We start from the raw sequence: 251 nt of genomic DNA, 5'->3' as shown, positions 1-251 counted from the left end.
AGCGGGGGGCGCGGCGGTGCCCGGCCGGATCTCGGGGGGCTCTGCCGGCTGGATAACACCGGGGACCTAAGGGGGGCTGCTGCTCAGCTGTCCCGGGAGCGAAGGGAAGCTGCTGCCTGGCTGTCCGGGATAGGTAAGGAGCGCTGCTGCATAGACGTCCCGGGGAGCTAGGGGAGGGTTTGCTGGGTGGTGTTCGGTGGAGCCAAGGGGCTTTGCTGCAGGGATTTCCCGGCGAGCTGGGGGGGGGGGGG

The 251-nt window shown here is 70.5% G+C and overlaps 1 protein-coding gene across 1 annotated transcript in view; it reads left to right on the top strand.

Moving 5' to 3' along the window:
• ARHGAP20 (Rho GTPase activating protein 20) overlaps window positions 1-251 on the top strand; it is a 61,871-nt gene that overhangs the window by 352 nt on the left and 61,268 nt on the right. The gene's annotated exons all lie outside the window — the stretch shown is intronic.

The sequence above is a fragment of the Haliaeetus leucocephalus genome, unplaced genomic scaffold (genome assembly GCF_000737465.1).
Source record: "Haliaeetus leucocephalus isolate CR32 unplaced genomic scaffold, Haliaeetus_leucocephalus-4.0 Scaffold351, whole genome shotgun sequence".
NCBI classification, from domain to species: Eukaryota; Metazoa; Chordata; class Aves; order Accipitriformes; family Accipitridae; genus Haliaeetus; species Haliaeetus leucocephalus.
The sequence above is the reverse complement of the archived record's forward strand: the minus strand, read 5'-3'. Positions and strand labels throughout refer to the sequence as shown.